This window comes from Globicephala melas, chromosome 15 (genome assembly GCF_963455315.2).
Source record: "Globicephala melas chromosome 15, mGloMel1.2, whole genome shotgun sequence".
Taxonomy (NCBI): Eukaryota; Metazoa; Chordata; class Mammalia; order Artiodactyla; family Delphinidae; genus Globicephala; species Globicephala melas.
This window is the reverse complement of record NC_083328.1, coordinates 70624273-70637206: the sequence shown is the minus strand read 5'-3', so window position 1 is coordinate 70637206 and position 12934 is coordinate 70624273. Positions and strand designations below refer to the sequence as shown.

Genomic DNA, 12934 nt, shown 5'->3' with positions numbered 1-12934 from the left:
GTCCAAGGTCACACTTTCACCCCAGGAGACTGAGGCATGACTAGAGGAGCCCCATAATGCCTTTGCTGACACATAGTTTATCCTAAACATTCATGGGAACTTTACATAAATTCCTTAATATATCCTTGCTTACCTTGCTATAATGTTTTATTTATCATTGAGCAACTAGATGCACCAGGAAAATAAGCTTCTCAGTTTGCCCTCCATTGGCAACTTTGATCTTGGACTTTCAGCTTCCAGAAAATACATTTCTGTTGTTTAAGCCACCCAATTTCCGGTATTTTGTTATGGCAGCCAGAGCAGATTAATATACCTACAATAGAAGCGCATTATTTGTATCTTTTCAAAAGAATTCAAGTTGGGGCTTCCCTAGTGGCGCAGTGGTTAAGAATCCACCTCCCAATGCAGGGGACACGGGTTCGAGCCTTGGTCTGGGAAGATCCCACATGCCGCGGAGCGACTAAGCCCGTGCACCACAACTACTGAGCCTGCACTCTAGAGCCCGCATGCCACAACTACTGAAGCCCGCATGCCACAACTACTGAAGACCGTGTGCTACAACTACTGAAGGCCGTGGGCCTAGAGCCCATGCTCTGCGACAAGAGAAGCCACTGCAATGAGAAGCCCGCACACTGCAACAGAGCAACCCCCGCTCGCCACAACTAGAGAAAGCCCGCGCACAGCAGCAAAGACCCAACGCAGCCAAAAATAAATTAAAAAAAAAAAAAAGAATTCAAAGTTGATAAAAAAAGAGATACTACTGGATTTCCCCTTACTACTGGGGGCAAAGCCGGTCTTGGTCCCCACACTACAGGAAAAGAGGGAGGAATTAACATGGTCATCTCAGGACCTTTAGCCAGGTCCTTTACAGAAATCCCACAAGAAGAGTATTAATGTCCACACTTGACAGAGGGGAAAACAGGCTCGGCAAACAGAAAATGTCTCACCTCGTATCATCACCTAGGAACCAGCAGAGCTGGAGCTGGGATCCGCGTCTACCTGATCCCCAGATACACCTGAGGTTTTGTTGCTGTTTTTTCTTAAAGATTTTTTTTTTTTGGATTTGGACCAATTTTAAAATCTTTATTGAATTTGTGACCATATTGCTTCTGTTTTATGTTTTGGTTTTTTGGCCACGAGGCATGTGTGATCCTACCTCCCTGACCAGGGATCGAACCCGCACCCCCTGCATTGGAAGGTGAAGTCCTAACCCCTGGGCCGCCAGGGAAGTCCCAGCACCTGAGTTCTTTTCTCCTCCTCCTGCTACCTCCATAGAACAGATGCTGAAATGGTCACAGGGTGGGGTGGGGCTGGACGACATCCTTTAGCCAGTAAGGATCACTCAGGAGATTTTGCTTCCAAATTCTGGGCAGGATGAATGGTTCTCCTGGGAATTAAAAGTCACCTAAAGGAATTCACTGTGAAAAATCCTAACAGCGAATACATCTAACTTCTACATCTATTACATCAGGGCCCGCTGACTCAGGAAGCCACAGAGATCAGAGAAATGCCATAAATGCCGTAAATATGAGGCCGGCCAGGTATGATCCCACAGGGTGTGGTGGGGATTGTGGCGACTCATAGACCCCAAGTTGGTCTTGTAACAAACATAGTTGTGAGCCAGAGCTAAGCCCTCGTGTAGTTTGTTTGCAGCCTCTGCTTTTGATAACTTAGTTTTTGCCACAATCCTCGAGGCAGTGTGTTAGTTAATATAGCACTAGCTACTGTAACAGCTAAACTGCCAAATCCCAGTGACTTTCTTTACCCAGTTGAAGTTTTTTTTCACTCACATTAAGTCCAATTAGCAGCCGGTGGGGGGAGGGGCAGGGGGTTCTGTCAACCTGCCTTTGCGGCTTCCAAGATCACCCAGGCATTGATATCCAATGGGCATAGATCTTTATGGGCAGATAGTAAAGAGAGAGCAGAACACCAGGTGAGCACTCCTCACTCTGCTCACATTCCATTGGACAGAACCCTGTGGCTGCCCCACTTAAATGCAAAGCAGAGCTGGGTATGTGAGTCCCTGGCCTGTAGCAGCCACTTTCCAACAACTGTCCTATGGATGGGTAAACAGATCTTATCCATCCCTGCCTCAGGCAGTTATTATCATCTCTGGTTTATCAATGGAGATACAAATCTCAGAGAGGCTAAGTGACCTGTGAGAAGTCACACAGCCAGGAGCACTGTCTTTCTGACTCCAACCCAAGGATCTTTTTTCTGCCTTAACGTTTCCCAAACTTGCCATCTCATGAGCATCTCTTGTTAAACATACAGGTTCTTGGCCCTCACCCCAGACCTTGAACTGAATGTTCGGCAGAGAGTGTGGTAACTTGTACTTCCACTGAGAATCCCAAGATGATTTTTATATCAGTCTCTACCCTTGGGGCTGCACCCTGGGAACTTTGTGAAACGCTAACCACTTGGCTTCAGCCCCTAGAAATTCTCAATCAATTGGTCTGTGGGGAGGGGCCCTGATATCGACATGTTGTAAAGCTCTCGGGTGACTCTGATGTGCGGCCAGGACTCAGAAACACTGCCTCTGGTCCCCAAGCAAACTGGGCTGGTCATCAGAGTCACCTGCGGGAGACTTTCAAACTAAAGCCGCAAGAGAGAGAGGGAGGGAGGGAGGGAAGGAAGAAGGGAGGCTATCACGTGATTCTTGACCCTGGGAATCGGCTTTTTAAAAAACTGTTCAAATGATTCTAACATGCAGTCCCGGTTGAGAACTACTGAATAAATGGACCAGAAGATTCTGAATCAGTAGAGCACAGGCTCTGGACGCGCAGGCTCAGCAGCCATGGCTCACGGGCCCAGCCGCTCCGCGGCACGTGGGATCTTCCCAGGGCACGAACCCGTGTCCCCAGGGCACAAACCCATGTCCCCGGCATCGGCAGGCGGACTCTCAACCACTGCACCACCAGGGAAGCCCCAAACTTTCCATATTTTTAAAGTTCTTCCAGGAGACTGTGATTCCACTGCCCTAGGGCTTTGCTACTCAAAGTCTGGTCTGAAGTATCAGCACATCACTGGGAACTAGTAAGACATGCAGAATCTCAGGCCCAACCCTAGACCTGCTAAATCGAAATCCACAATTAACAAGACCCCCAGGAGATCAACACACACGAGTGGGAAAAGCACTGCTCTCAGGCACATGGGCTTTCTGCAGGGAGGACAGCAGTTTATATCCTCCAGTCAGGGCTGACTCAGCTTCTCTCCATCCCCACTCATCCCCTCTTGAGGCTGCAGAACCTTTTCTAGTGTCACCAGCATAGTCTGTCCTCAAAGGTCTGGGCCTTGCTGCCCCCATGCCGTGGCCATCTGTTCACGGATACTTTGTTGGAAGGTCTGGGCATGCTCACAGGTCAATGACTCAACAGGGAGCTGGCAGGCCCTTCCTGCCAGGGCAGGACATCACAGATGCTGGGCATTGACTTGAGGAGCAGACCGTGGGATTGGTTGCTTCACCTGAAGAAGATCTCACAAGAAGGCCCACATTGAGGATTTCTTGCTACGCCTTATCAGGGAAAAACAAGCAGGCACTTACACGATCAAACCTTAAGAATAGACTGCATACGAACCAGCAAAGAGGTATAGCTTTTTAAAAAGCCTTTAATGGCTTTTCAAAAAAATACAAAAATATTACATGTTCATTATGACAACTGCAAGGAATTCCCTGGAGGTCCAGTGGTTAGGACTCAGCGCTTTCACTGCTGGGGCCTGGGTTCAATCCCTGGTTGGGGAACTAAAATCCTGCAGGCCGTGAGCCTCGGCCAAAAAACAAACAAACAAATCAAATAATATATTAAGGAGGAAGTAAAAATAACTCCATTCTCCCGAAGAGGTACAAAGTAAAATAAGGTATCATTTTTAGAACTACCAGATTGGCAAGATTAAAAAGAATGGCAATATCCAGCACTGGCAAAGGTGTAGGTCAGGGTTTTTCAACCTCAGCACAATTGACATGGCTTAAGGGATTCCTTGTGCCGCACACTTTAAAATTCCCAAGGCAGCGGGACTTCCCTGGTGGCACAGTGGTTGAGAATCTGCCTGCCAATGCAGGGGACACGGGCTTGAGCCCTGGTCCGGGAAGATCCCACACGCCGCGGAGCAACTAAGCCCGTGCGCCACAACTACTGAGCCTGGGCTCTAGAGCCCGCGAGCCACAACTACTGAGCCAGTGTGCCACAACTACTGAAGCTCGCGTGCCTAGAGGCTGTGCTCCGCAGTGAGAGAAGCCACCGCAACAGAGCAGCCCCTGCTCGCCGCAACTAGAGAAAGCCTGCGCACAGCAAAGAAGACCCAAAGCAGCCAAAAATAAATAAATAATAAAATAAAATTCCCAGGGCAGCATCATATGCCCCATCTCACCAGATCCTCAAAGTAATTCTTCTAAATTGGCAGAGAGAGGTAGTTATATCCATTTTGCAGGTGGAGAAACTGAGACTCAGAGTACAGTGACTTGCCCAAGGGCTGAGCAGCAGGAAGCGGTAGAAATGGGGGCCCTGGAGAGAGCAAGAGGCAGCCCTGGTCTCTGGAGTCCCAGAGACCTACCCCCACCCCCGGGCCCCATAATAACGAGAGCAGGTCCAGCCACAGGCTCTCATAACCACAGGCCTAACATGCTTGCACTCCTTCTGTGGCCTCTAATCCTCAACTCCTCTTCAGCAATTATTCCTTCAACCAAAGCGGGTTCTCCTATCCCCGAAGTAATTCTCTCTTTAGGAAGAGCAGGGATTTAAGATCTGACCTTGACAATCTCCAGCTGGACAAGTGGCTTCACCTCTCTGGGCCTCAACTGTAAAATGGAGATAAACATACCTACCTCCCAGAATTGTTTTGGGGATTCAAGCTGTCGTGTGTGAATGCATTTTGCAAAATATAAAGGACTTAGAAACAGTAGTTCATTTTAACAAAGCTCTCTTTCTGTGAGGTTAGAATAACACTGCTAGGGTAACTGCAAGTGAGAGCAGTACATTGAATGGAAATCTGAATTTGAAATATGGACAAAGATTGGCCAGGTATATTGAGAAGAGAAGGCCACATGCAGAGTTCAGATTAATGGGTCTGTCCATCTAAGCTTGTAACTTACCTGAGCCAGGTTCCTTTAGAGCCTATTACTGGGATTGGGGAACTGTGCTGTCCCCAGGAAGAGGTGCCATGCGCTAAACATCTTAGGGCAGGGGGAACAGGGAAACAAGAAAACCCAATGTACTACCAGCGCCACGGGTCATATTTCCACACACGGGAAAATGGTCCTGGCAGGAAGCAAGTTAATATGTCTATCCAGGGTTTATGGGACTCCTCAGTTAATTTATTAACATTATAAAAGGTAACATATGCAGAAGCACCTTGGGCAGGGAACCATCTCCTACCATCTCAGTGAAATGTGGTAAATAAAAGTGACCTTATAAAGGAATGACAGCTACAACAGGCAGACTTAAACAAGATCATCTCACTGCTGGAGAGGGTGTAGGGAGGTGGACCCTGAGTGTGTGAATGGCTGATAACCTTTCTTTTAGGCAATTTATCAGTGCGTTACTGGCGACTTTAAACAGCTCATTCCTTCTCACTCAGGTGTTCCAGGTGTAAAATTCTACTCTAAGTAAATAATCATTCTTAGATATATATACACACACGTTTTTATGTGTATATATACACACAAACAAGGATTTTTCAGCTCAGAGTTCTTTTCATTTTTATTCTTGTTTTTATTGAAGTATAATATACATACAGAAAAATGCACATGTCCTAAGAATACAGCTTGATGAATTTTCACAACTAGAACGGGCCCATGGGCCCAGCGCCCAGATAAAGAAACTGTATGTCATCAGCACCACAGGCTGCCCCTCTCCTGCACTCTTCCAGTGACTTCTGCCCCCCACCCCACCATATAACCTCAGTCCTGACTTTTAACAGCATCGATTACTTCTATTTTTGCACTTTATATAAATGGAATCACACAGTATGTGCTGTTTTTCAGAGTTCTTTATTATAGCAAACACACACACATACAACACACACAGACACAACTGTCCAAAAATAAAGGAATGGTTAACTCCAGAAGAAATTATGAATATAAGTAATGGACTAGAATTCGGTCACTAAAATTATGTTTTGGGGACTTCCCTGGCAGTCCAGTGGTTAAGACTCTGTGCTTCCTGGACTTCCCTGGTGGTGCAGTGGTTAGGAACCCGCCTGCCAATGCAGGGGACACAGGTTCGAGCCCTGGTCTGGAAGATCGCACATGCTGCGGAGCAACTAAGCCCATGCACCACAACTACTGAGCCTGCGCTCTAGAGCCTGCGAGCCACAACTACTGAGCCCGCGTGCCTAGAGCCCATGCTCCGCAAGAAGAGAGGCCAACGCAATGAGAAGCCCACGCACCGCAACGAAGAGTAGCCCCCGCTCGCTGCAACCAGAGAAAGCCCACACGCAGCAACAAAGACCCAACGCAGCCAAAAACAATTTATTTATTATAAATAATAATATTTATAATAAATAATTTATTATTTATTATAAATAAATAAATTTAAAGAAAAAAAAAGACTCCACAATTCCACTACAGGGGGCATGGGTTTGATCCCTAGTTAGGGAACTAAGATCCCGCATGGTGCACAGCACGGCCAAAAAAAAAAAAAAAATGTTTTGGAGGAATATTTTGTGCCATGGAAGATGCTTACAATAGTTAATGAAAAAAAAGCAGAATATAAAACTGTATACATAGTTTATCAGCAATAAAAATACATATATTTAGGGAATTCCCTGGCAGTCCAGTGGTTAAGACTTCACACTTCCATTGCAGGGGGTGCGGGTTCGATCCCTGGTCGGGGAACTAAGATCCCACATGCTGTGCAATGCAGCCAAAAAAATAATAATTAAATTAAAAAAATAGATACATTTAAAATAATAATAATAATAGCAGCTAACATTTGTTGGACACTCACCAGGAACCTGGCAGCGTCCTATCAAGTCACTCACTCGATCCTCTCCAAGCCCTCTGAGGTGGGTCTTGTCATTACCCCCATTTTTCAGAGCAGTAAATGGAGGCACAGGGGCTTGGGCAGCATGTCCAAGGCCACACAGAGGGGTGGGTGTGGTGAAGCCGGACTTCTAACAGAGCCAGCCTGGCTCCTAGGCACATCACAGCACTGCGACAAAATGCTGACAGTGGTCGTCCCCGGGTACTGGTAGTGGGGGACAAAGGCTGACGGCTGCTGCAGGGCCACCCAGGGCTTCTCCCCTCAGAACCTGAATCCTGTGCAGAGCGGCGTGGAGGGATCACAAACGTGTGGCATCTGATGGCGAGGGGCTGCCTGCGAATTCCTGGGCCCTGGCAAAGGCTGTGTCCCCAGTCTGATGAGGCCTGGCTGTTCAGCATTCCCTTTTGTTGAGTGAGCTTTCTGATATCCTTCCAGTAAATTCCTTTTCCACTCAAGCTAGTCAGAGTGGATTTCTCTATTCTCTGACACAGGCTCACCCAGGGAGTGAATGAGGTGAGAAGCATGGTGCGGCGAGTCCTGAGGACCGCAGACGAGCAGAAGAGGAGCCTGGGGAGGAGACGGAGCAGGACAGGCAGCGAGGACGGCCCTGGGCGCAGGGATCACAGAAGCTGGAAGGGGAGTGAGTTGAGGAGGAGGCCACGACCAGCGTCAGCCAGTGCTCAGAACTCAAGCAACGTGAGAGCTGAGAAAGGGGCTGCTGGATTCAGTAGCAAGGAAGCCACTCCTGCCCTTGGCCAGAAGCGTTTCAGTGAGGATGGAAGTCTGGTTGCAGCAGACTGAACAATGAGAATCAAAGGAGAGACACTGACTATGGTCTAATGGGGAGAAAAAGGACGGGAACTTAGGGGGAATCCAGGTAGAAAGGGGCTTTGTGGGTTTGGGTTTTGTGGGGTTATTTTGTTTGTTTTGTTTTTGTTTTTTTAAATACAGGAGAAGACATGATGTATGTTTGCACGTACAGAAAAAATGGTGTGAGTTTCCAGAGAAGGTGCAAGAGACAGGAACCAAAGTGACGTTACAGTGGGGGCTTGTCTTGGAGGGAAGACACTTTAAGGAGGTGGGAAGGGAAAAGAATGGCGGTAGAGACAGGCAAAGGTGAACGGACGAAGACCAAGGTCTCAGATGGCATCTGAGGGCACAGGAGCACTCTTTTGGTGAAACCTTTTCCTCTTCCCTCAGGCAGAATAAGATGCTCATGAATTATAGGTAGATGTCAACCCTTGAGAGGGCGGCAGACTGGTTTAGAGCACAGGCAGGGCAAGGAAAGAATTCTTGGGAGTTGAGTCTGAGCCAGGAAACCGTGACACAGCAGCTCAAATGCAGAATAAGTTGAAGACTCTCATCAAGACACAGCTTCATTCAAAGTTAAAAAACCAAACCCAGCCATTGCGCAGTTGGCAGATATAACAAGTATGAGAGCCTAGAAGCTTAGCTCAACAGCTTCAGAGCAGGGCTCTTTAAACCTGCCGCGGCTGTTGTTTGGCGTAGGTAAGATACTTCAGGATTCAAACATCAGAACCCAAGGTCCACGGTGCAAAGTCTGGCTCCCCCGCCCCCCCATGCTCTGACCTGCTTCTCTTGCTGTCCTGCATACCTTTTCAGTGTTTCTTTATTCACACACAAGTAATACAAATATATATTCTTAGCTCACATCTTGGTTTTTTGTTTGTTTGTTGTTTACTTACTGTATCTTGGAGAGCTTTCCTCAGTCCACAAAGAGCTTCCTCTGTTTCCAGCTACCTAGCGCTTCTGCATGGAGCCGCACCACGGTTTCTGTGCCCGGTCCTGTACAGATGGACATCTGGGTTGTTTCCAATCTTTTCGCTCTTACAACCAATGCTGCAATGGCTAACCTTTTACATAAGTCATTGCATGGATCTACAAATGTCATCTACAGGGTGGATGCCTAGACTTGTCATTTCACAATCCCTCCAGTAATATCTGAGCGAGCCTGTTGCCTACTGCCCACCCCCTACCTCCAACCCCACCGAATGTGCTCTCAAAGTTTGGAATTGTTGCCAACCCGATAGGTTACAATTGGTATCTCTGTGCACTTTTAACAAGCATTCATTTTTTTGAAGACTGAAAGTAAGCATCTTTTCATATGTTTGTATTTCTTTTTTTGGTGAACTATCTGTTCATATGCTTAGCTCCTCTTCTCCATTTTGCTGCTGCAAAAGTTCTTAACCTTGGGTCTTTTTCAGAGGGTCTTGTGACTCCGATAAGGTTAAGATTTATGCGGTAAAAAGAACAGTCACCCTAATCCAATACATATCTTGTGTTATACATAGAGGTTTTGTTTTTAGTTTTTAAAACATTTTATTGAAATTAATACATATACAGAAAAATGTACCTATACTATGTGTTATAGCTTGATGAATTTTCACAAACTGAACACATTCCTATAACCAACATCAGATCAAGAAACAGTATTACCAGCACCCCAGTAGCTCTTCTCAATAATCCCTTCCTGTCCTCACCATTTACAGATTCTTTTCTTCTGTAGCTTTACTGGTTGATTCTAATTCTTGGCCTTAATACCTTCCTGATGTCATCATACAGTTTAAATTGCAAAGTTGAATGAAAATTTGAGTTAGAAGGCAAGTGATTCATAACTATCAGTCTTCAACAGTTTTGAAAACCCACTCTACTCTGTAAAGGGTTTTAATCACACTTAAGAGAATCTGCGATCCTCGCGCTCCCCCTGCTGGTGATCAATAGTTACCAGGAAAAGCCTCCCATCCCCGCTCCAGGCTCTGAGGATTGAGTCCTGGGACTCAAGCTGCTGCAGATTTAACCAGAACCAGTGCCTAGAGGGATAGAGTGAGGTCACTTATCAAGGCATCCCGAAATTCCCATTCCCTCCCCTTTCTGTGAGCCAATATTTGAGGAAGGCAACTATCAACTAACAGATCATAATAGGTTTGGGGGCTATGAATAGAATGACAGGAAAACACAGTTAATCTCCACTTCCCCACCTCTCGCCTATTCCTCCCCAAACAAGAGACTGCTGTGAAGGGCCGTGCTGCTAAAATCAACTGTCAAAGGAGCCAAAAGCCCCCAGTTACAGGTCTCAAAAGCCAGTGGGGAGCTTCCCTGGCGGCGCAGTGGTTGAGAGTCCGCCTGCCGATGCAGGGGACACGGGTTCGTGCCCCGGTCCAGGAAGATCCCACATGCCACGGAGCGGCTGGGCCCGTGAGCCATGGCCGCTGAGCCTGTGCTCCGCAACGGGAGGGGCCACAACAGTGAGAGGCCCGCGTACCGCAAAAAAAAAAAAAAAGTTACCTTCCTATATAAATTGATTGCTTTTGAGTATAATTTGATGGAACTAGGTTTCCTCTGTTCAATCACTTATAAGGTTCATGTACCAAGAAGGAAGTATACTGTTAAAGGAATTTTACAGCTACCATAGCTTTCTGGTTAGATGGCATTACTATGTGCATTAAGTTCCTGAATATAGTCTCCACATAAGTTCAGGGCTTTTTCTTTGGCTGGAAAGATCCTGTGTCACTGGTGTAGGAGCGCAGATCGGGCTTTTTGTTCCCTCAGGTCACGTTTTGTGGCTTCTCTCTCTCATTCTGTCATGAGGTACCACACAGTGAATCAGGCCTATATCTAATGACTTGAAATTTCTGGCCACATCAGGTAGTGTGAGTTAACAGACTTTATTCCCGAGAGGTTCTCGCCTTCCAAATACTCCCCGATCAATGAGCCACATCCTCAGAAAGCACCCAACTTTATGATGGAGACATGCTTACCTAAAACAAAGCATTTGAAGACGTTTCAGTTTTTAGGATTTTAACGCTGTATGGGTGGAAACAAGGTAAAATGAAGAATTCACCAAAACTGTACGTACCTAGGAACTAACTAACCAGGAACTGTGTTAGGCTTTGGGAATTCAACTGATCTAGATGCAGTCCTTGCCCTCAAGGATGTGTGGTTTTACCCGAAGGAATACTTTCAAACGACAGCTTAAAAACATGTATTTGGTCTTGATGAAATTCCCTTGACATCTTCTGATGGAAAAAATGCACATTTTCCCTTTTTTTTGGCACACCACACAGCTTGTGGGATCTCAGTTCCCCGACCTAGGACTGAACCCCAGCCACGGCAGTGAAGGTACCAAATCCTAACCACCAGACCACCAGGGAAATCCCAATACTTTCCTGTTGCTTATTCTTTTATAAGAGATGTTGAGAGATGGGCAGCAGTGGGTGACCAGGCTTTTGAGACTGTTTAAATCCTGACTCAGTCACTTCCTAGCACTGTGTGACATAGAACGGGAGCTAGAACAAGATACCTAATATCTGAGTCCCAGTCATCCTCATCTGTAAAATGTGTAAAAACACAGGAATATTAAATGTGTGAACATGTGCATGGCTGCTGCATAGTACAGGGTAGTCATTATTAGCATCATTAGGTTTGATGTTGGAACTTCACAATTAACAGGACTTTTTCTTTCTTTTTTTAAAAAAATAAATTTATTTATTTAATTTACTTTTGGCTGTGTTGCGTCTTCATTGCTGCACGCAGGCTTTCTCTAGCGGCAAGCAAGGGGCTACTCTACGTTGCAGTGGCTTCTCTTGCTGCGGAGCACAGGCTCTAGGCACCGCGGGCTTCAGTGGTTGTGGCTCGCGGGCTCTAGAGCACAGGCTCAGTAGTTGTGGTGCATGGGCTTAGCTGCTCCGCCGCATGTGGGAGCTTCCCGGACCAGGGCTCCAACCCCTGTCCCCTGCATTGGCAGGCGGATTCTTAACCACTGCGCCACCGGGTAAGTCCCAATAGGTTTTTTTCATCCCTTGTCAGTTACTGAGCCTCTCCTATGAACAAGAAGGATTTAAAATGTTTTACCCGCGACATGCTTTAACAACCTTATCCAATGACCTGTAGATTCCATTCCCAGGCATGGGCCAGGCATTCCAAGATCTGGCTGTAGTTAAGTTGAATATACTAAGCTATTCTCAGCAGCCTATCTAGTTAGGTGATTACAGCTAAGGTATTGGGGAGTGGGAGGGTCAAGTTTTGGTTCAGGTGACAACCTCACACGAAGGTTGGGCCGTAACCAACTCTAGCCCATTCTACTGAGGAAAGCCATCTTTTCCTATAAAGCTCTGAGAAGTGCAGACGTGGAGCTGGGGCGTGGTGAGTGAGGAGGGGCACAGCTAGCGCAGCAGAACCAGTCTCGGTGTTGGAGGGAGTGGCAGCTTGTTGCTCAGCCCACCCCTTCTCTGCCTGCCGTCTGAGCAACCGTCAGAGTCATACAAATGGAAAAGATCCCTAAAAATAACCTACTTAGGTGGACTGTCCAAAACTTTTTGCAAAATTTAGTATGCATGTGCGCTTCTCTGTCGAGGTGTTCTACAGTTCTCACCAGATTCTCAAAGGAGTCCATGCCTGAAAAAAACGAGATTCGCTGAAACAGTCCAAGGTCCTCACTTAACGGAAGGGAGAAAATGAGGCCCAGAGAGGGAAACGTAGTTGCCTCAAGTCAAACAACAGGCGTATTAAAGCGAAGGCATTTCAGTTCCAATTCCGGCGTCACGTTCACGGTCCTGACCGTGTCCAATACTTCGTTGCTTCTCTGCAGCCCTGGAAGATCCCCGGGAGTCCAGGGCTGGTGTCGGAGCCCTGGAGATGTCGCAGGCCGTCCAGATTCGAGCATCGAGGAGGCTTGGGCCAAGCGCTCAGACGGGCTCCGTCGCTGTGAAAATCCCCCCACTCCGGCCTCACCCAGCAGAATTCCGCAGCCTCGCTGACTCCAGGTGGAGCAGCAAGCACAAGGAGACGCGGGGAAGCGGAGGCAGCTCGACAACTAAGAACAACGCCCACTCACTCACCTGACCGAGAGGAGGAAGCAGGCACACCCCAAAACCCGTTCCAAAGCGAATCCTTTGCGGAGGGCGGGACTAATGAAGAGAAAAACAGGAAATGAC

General features: G+C 47.1%; 1 long non-coding RNA gene across 1 annotated transcript; it reads right to left on the bottom strand.

The window, feature by feature from the left end:
• Positions 1-139: 139 nt before the first annotated feature.
• Positions 140-12896, bottom strand: LOC115845495 (uncharacterized). The gene is made up of 3 exons (XR_009559152.1): positions 12839-12896; positions 8687-8786; positions 140-313 (listed from the first exon to the last, which is right to left on the bottom strand). It is a non-coding gene; the product is annotated as an uncharacterized lncRNA (long non-coding RNA).
• Positions 12897-12934: the final 38 nt, after the last annotated feature.